Here is a 6,355-nt window from a genome sequence, read left to right as displayed (position 1 = left end):
CACAGAATTTCTGTCGTGTTCACCAATCCAGCCAAACCAATTAAAAAGCTAATATTGCGATTGCTATTTGGCTCCTTGTCTGTTCTTAATTGCTTAGAAGCCAAAACAGAGACCAGTGAGTGATTAGCAGCCCCTGAACACCAACATCTCCTCCTCTTCTGTTTCTGTCTCTTTGCCTCTTACTCTTAATTAATTCTGTGCAGCATAATACACCCTGACCTTCTTTGAGTGAAAGAAGCCACTTGGAGCTAAATCATGGTTATGAAGAATAACTCCTGAATAAGATTACTCTGACCTTTCTTCCCTCACGTTAATACATGAAATAAATACAGAACATATTGTGGGTCTAGCATGATGCTTGGCACATAGGAAGTATAAAATAATTATTTCTTGAAATAATACCAACTGCAGCAATACTTTCTCAACAATACAGTCAAGGATCTACACAGAGTGGCATGCAGGATTATTTATGGATTTTCCATCCAAAAGTACCATGTTTCCTGAATTTTAAAAAATCAGTCTTCAGATATTTTAAGTATTGGCCATATGAGTGTTACAAATGAGTAGGGAAAAGTCTGCCTTGCTTGTCTGGCTGGAGATCTTCTGGCCAATCAGCTCTCCTTAAAAACCCATGTTCTTTCTACCAAAGTGATACAAATATCGGGGAGAAAGTTCTGTAAGCCACCCATTCACTCGCTGACTGAAATGACTTCGTTGCTGATGTAACCATATCTTGCATAAGAAATTCTGCTCTTGAGGCTTTATATGTAATAGTAAAAAGAATTTGCAGGGATACATGGTTCTAGCATAAGGAAACATTTGGGGGCACATCAGATAGGCATTTAGAAGAATAGAGTGATGGAAAATTTTGAGGGATGGGCAAACTTATTCCCAAGAGGACAAATCTAAGCTAGGAATAAAGGGCACAGCTGGGGAAGAAGAAAAATCCAAACAGAAAACACAATAAATAATATCTCAGATGCAAATGTTCTTATTCAGACAATTTTTTTTGCATCACTAGACTCTGAACAATTCACATGTCTATCAGCAGAATAATTGATATGCTGTAGGTATATCATGGAGCAAATTACCACCGTGGATAATTTCGAGCTAAAGAACCAGACACAAAAGAGGCTATCATAATATAGACATGCATACACAGAGAGAGAGAGAGAGAGAGAGAGAGAGAGAGAGAGAGAGATACAGAGAGATACAGAGAGAGAGAGAGAGAGAGAGAGAGAGAGAGAGAGAGAGAGAGAGAGAGAGAGAGACTGGTATTTTATTTGGGCTTAGTGTTCACAGGGACATATTTGCTTGAAAATTTCTTAACCTGCATGTTCAGGGCTATCTGCTCCTCTATATGTACACTGATCATACTGCAATTAGAGCTAAGTAAAAGTCTGAACAGGGCTGAATATCTCAATACATGAGAAGAGATTGAGGAGCGGAAACAAGTTAATAAAGGAAATGTAATTTCTAAAAATGTCAAGCATCTTGGTCGTAAAATAGAAAAAGGAAAGAAAGTAAAATAGAAAAAGGAAAGAAAACACTACACAGTCATGATACCTATTGAGTCTCATGTCCCCACTTGCAGCCTACCCTAATTCCCAAGTAATCTGAGTCAAATTTTCTGGAGTTTATGAGTTTCAGGAAACTCACAGACAGTTTGAGACAAGATGTCGGTAAGGGCTTGGTAGAGTTTAAGGCTCCTTTGTACTGTGGAAGTAATTGAAATACAGCTTAGCCATGATACAATTTACCTTGTTTGAACAATTCTCTCTCTCAATCTACAGAGAAAATTACACAGGCTGATTCCAAACAGGGGGACTGAGAGATTTGCTGGGAGGGATGAATGGGAGGGTTTTGTTTCGTTTGGCTGAGTTTCATCAACTATAAAGCAAGCAGGGAAAATGGACAGAAAATTAGCTTGTCCTTCGCATTAGTGAAGGTAATGCTTTCTTTCTTTAATGACCATTCAGGAGCACCTACTATGTGCCAGGCCTTATGATGAGTTCTGGCAATACAAACTCAAGGAAAATGAATATGTAAAACCAAATATGTTAAACTAAGTTATGTTAACCCAAATATGTTAAACTATCTCACATGTAAGTGTGATTGTCAGAAAGATAAAAAAAAAATATCCCAGGTGTTGTGAGAGTTGGGTGGGGTCTGGAACAGCCCAGTTAATGGAATTGCAAACTCTGATGCTCTGGACTGTAGTCAGGGAGGCAATAGCCTGTTTCTTAGAACATCCCTAATAGGATTTGCCTGTAACGGCACAGAAAGGATTTGGCAAGCAAATTACTGATGGAAACAAGGGAAGTGTTAGCCTAGTTAAGACTGAGGAGCTTTAGAAAGAGCATTTGCATTCAGACAAAGAATATGCTAATTATAACTTAATCTTAGCCACTTGTTAAAGCAGTTACAAGATTTCCCAACATAGATACTGCTGTTCTCCCCTTCCCTATTAGGAGGTAGCGTGACTGTGGGCACCTTGGTTTAATAAAACTATGCATATACTTTAAATGTTCACGCAGAGGCTTAGCGTCTCTCCTAAAATGTTAACATTCTAAACCAAGCAGACATTCCTTGGGAACTCACCACTTCCATCTGGCCCCACTCTCACACTGCCAGACTCCATTTCTGGCCACTTCCTCAAAGCAGAAATTGAAGATCTCTCTAGATTCTTTCTTCTGCCTCAAACCAAGGTGGTCACCAATCCCAGTGATTTTGTTCTACCCCTGAGCTCTCTCCTCTGCATCCCAAGGCTGTAATTTTTAGCCCTTGTCATGTCCCACAGAACCGTTCATATGAATTCTAGTCCTCTCTGTCCTGTTATCTCCTGGCTTCCATCCACTACCAAGGCCTCTGAAATAAAACTTCTGAAGATACAAATCTTGTCACATCATCTCTTCTATGATCCTATGGTTCAAGGAGGAAGAAAATAAAAGGTCATCTCAAAAGGCTTACCAATAAACAACTGGGCAAAGAATATGACCAGATGTTTCCCTTGGAGGGAAGGAAAAGAAATTTCCCTTGCATATGTCGGATAAGAAAAACAATGCGTGTTCAAACTACATAGGTTCACCTATCAGATTTAAACAATAACAACAATTAATAATAATTTCTAGTGGAGACACTGTAAAGGACAGATGCTTTCATGGATCCCCAGTGGGTGTGTAAATTGGAGGAATCCAGTAGAGAGCTATGTGATACCACGCCTCAAAACCATAATAGAGGGAGCCACAGTTCCATCTCTAGAGTTACTCACTACATAGAGAAAAGCCAAACATTTCTCCTAAAATAGGAGCAGGAGCATGACAGAACACACTATTAAACATCCACATAATGGAATTCAATGTAGCTGTCCTTAAAATGGAGAAGAAAAAAATAAAATGAGGGAGAAGAGGAAGGAGAGAGGAAATATTAGCTCTCTGCTTCCTGACCCACCAAGATGGTGGGAGCTCCAGCCTCACACTCCCACTGTGATGAGCCTCATCACTCTAGCAGCCACGCCCCCCCCAGGTGGGCAGTAATTTGAAAGGATAAGATGACCGGAAGCCTCTCCTCCTTTAAGTTTGTCCGGCCGAGTACTTTGTTATAGCAATGAGGAAAAAAAAATGATGAGTACGGAAAAATTGTAATAGAGGGCAGTGCTGTTGCTGGGGTAACATGAACCATGGGATTCTGAGACCTTCAGAATTTACAGATGGGTTTACAGATGGGCTGGAGGAGACTTTAGGGCTCTGAGCTAGAGAAGCTCAAGAATACTAGGAGTAGAAATTAATGGAGCCCCTGGGTGGGAATGTAGACAACCAGAATGCTGTTAGAAGCAAAATCTGTAAGTATCACGCTCCTGAGGTCCCACATAGGAAGAGGAAAATGAGAAAGAGGCCATTCGTGGATATACTCTAAAGACAGGGTAGCCATAGTCTGCCTGTGTCCTCGACATGGCTGACTTGAGACTTGATAGAATAGTCCGGGCATTGTGGTGAACACCTTTAATACTAGAGTTCAGGAGTCAGAGGCAAGACAATTTCAACAAGTTTAAGGCCAACCCGATCTCCATAGTGAATTCTGGGTTATCCAAAGATACATGGTGAAGCCTTGTCTCAAGGAAGCTAATTAAACAGCCAGACATGGTGGCACATGCATACTTTAATCCCAGCACTCCAGATTCAAAGGCATGACAATCTGTGCGTTCAAAGCCAGTCTGGTCTACAAAGCAAATCCCAGGGCAGCCAGGGCTACACAGACAAACCTTGTGTTGAAAAACAAAAGAGGAAAAAGGAAAAAAATTTAATTAAACAGCCTTTCATGATGGCTCAGTGGGTAAGGTCACTTATTGCCAAATCTGATGATATAAATTCAATCACCAAAACATTGTAGAAGAACACAATTAACTTCTTCCACACATGCACCATATCTTTTCATTTGTGTGGGCCTGTATACACCACACACACACACACACACACACACACACACACACACACACAATGTAGGTTTTTTAAATAAATACTGATATACTGATTTAAATTATTGGGCACAGGAAATTCAAGACAGCATATTATTCAGGCTTCTGTATGGTTGTTATTCATTGTGTTTTGCTAAATTTATAGTGATAATTCTGAGTATCACATGAAGCAGAAAGGTATAAATATTGCATTTAGTGAGTGGGCACATTTCAAGTTGCAGAAATGCAGCCATAGACAAAGAAGCAGTAGTTGTTAAGAAGAGATAATCAGGCTTTGCAGTGGGACGGTGTTGGAATGTGCACTGAGGATAACACCCATCCAGCAGAGGAGCTACAGGGATGCCTGAGCAGGGAGCCTAGAGAATGTTTTCTCATGCAGTCACTCAGAGGTGATGACAGCTGTACATCAAGCTACATATCAAATTGGCAACAGAACTTGGCATCGTCCATGTAATGATGTTTACAGATATACAGAATGTAAGAGTTACAGGGTCATAGAAGCTTTGCCAAGTTTCCAGGAAAAAAAAAAATAGAAGCAAGGCAATGTGTAGCAAGGTTTGAATCCTTACAGGGAGGTGGGAACGTGAGACAATAACTTCTTAAGTTGGTAGATGAGGAAACGAAGTAACACTTCTTATGTGGTGGATGGGGAAGCAGGCCAAGGCTATCCCTTCAAAGCACTACTCCCAATGGCCTGTATATTCCAATTAAAGCCAATGTTTTTATTTTCTCAAATGCATGGACAGTTAGAGATCTAGTATTCAAAGCCATGATCCTGTGTGGGGACTCCACTGACTCAAACCACAGCATTCTGCCTCTGGCTTCCATAGGCTCATGGACATTCTCATATTGCAGAACAAATTCTCACTTCTAGAGTGCCTATAGTTTTACAGTCCTAACACTATTTATAGTTTATATATAGTTTTTATTTATAGTTTTTTATATATTTATAAATTTTTATTTATAGTTTTACCAGTCCTAACACTATTTATTCAAAGATCTAAAAGCTCATCTGAGACTCAAGGCAACCTCTTAGCTTGGGGCTGTCAAATTCACAAAGCAGGTTAAACTCTTCCCCTATATGCTGGCGCAGAGTAAAAATGTCCATTCCTAAAATGAAGTATGAAGACTAACAGTGGAAGATTGGCTCAACACAAGATAGAAACCCAGGAAGGCAAATTCTGCACCTCATGCCTGGCACTTGTGACTTCTGGTGACATCACCTGTGCTCCACCCCATAGCTGTCCTGAATACAAAACACCCAGTCTGTCTCCTGAGCCAACTCCACTCCATGCCTGCAGCTTTCCTTGGCAGACATTCCACACACATTCCTGGAATCTCCCACATTCTGGTGTCTACACTGAGACTTCAGACATTCTTATTGTTCAGACTTCTTATAGTCTTATTCCATTGGGTGTGCTTACCACAATTTGCTTATCTATTCTCCTAGTTACAGACATTGGGCTCACTTGCATTTTGAAGAAATTACGAGTAGAGCCACCACGATCATCTCCCTTTTTAAATATTCAACCTCTTTTGCTAAATAGCCAGCAGTAAGACCCCTGAGACACAGAGAGGTACACATCTGACATCATAAAAGCGCTCGATCGGATTTCCAAACCCTGCTATTTTACCCTTCAGCAATGAATCAGGGTTCTGGTTGTCCCACATCTTCGTTTGATTTTTGTTACTATTTTCGCTTTAGTGACTATGTAATGGTACCTCATGTGGTTTTACTTCCATTTCCATAATGACCAAAAATGTCGGGTCCTTTTTTGTGTGTTTATAATTCACTTACATATTTTCCTCTTCGAAAAAGCTATTTTTGTCTACTGCCTGTTTTCCATTGACTTATTTGTAATTTTTCCAGGAGTTCTGCAT

This window comes from Arvicanthis niloticus, chromosome 10 (assembly GCF_011762505.2).
Source record: "Arvicanthis niloticus isolate mArvNil1 chromosome 10, mArvNil1.pat.X, whole genome shotgun sequence".
Classification (NCBI taxonomy): Eukaryota; Metazoa; Chordata; class Mammalia; order Rodentia; family Muridae; genus Arvicanthis; species Arvicanthis niloticus.
This window is presented reverse-complemented; position numbering follows the sequence as displayed.